Source organism: Penaeus monodon, chromosome 28, assembly GCF_015228065.2.
Source record: "Penaeus monodon isolate SGIC_2016 chromosome 28, NSTDA_Pmon_1, whole genome shotgun sequence".
Classification (NCBI taxonomy): domain Eukaryota; kingdom Metazoa; phylum Arthropoda; class Malacostraca; order Decapoda; family Penaeidae; genus Penaeus; species Penaeus monodon.
This window is the reverse complement of record NC_051413.1, coordinates 21,634,330-21,634,606: the sequence shown is the minus strand read 5'-3', so window position 1 is coordinate 21,634,606 and position 277 is coordinate 21,634,330.

Sequence of the window (277 nt, the reverse complement as noted above, 5' to 3'; positions counted from 1 at the left end):
ATGTGATAATCATTATGCTTTAAGATTAAATTCTCATATATTATTACGATATGAAAAACTTTTTTCGCATATTGTACTCTTCGCTATATAAAATGTGCATGAGTTACGTTAAGCTATAGCGTGGTCATGAGTTTTCTTACGATCTTTCATGTGCTTTGATATTTTATTTTATAATTTTAAACATTTTCCTGTACTGCCGATCAAAAATGTATTTTAAAAGTAAATGACTAGGAAAGACTATTTTTAAATCGTTAGAACTATAGTTTTAATACTGTGT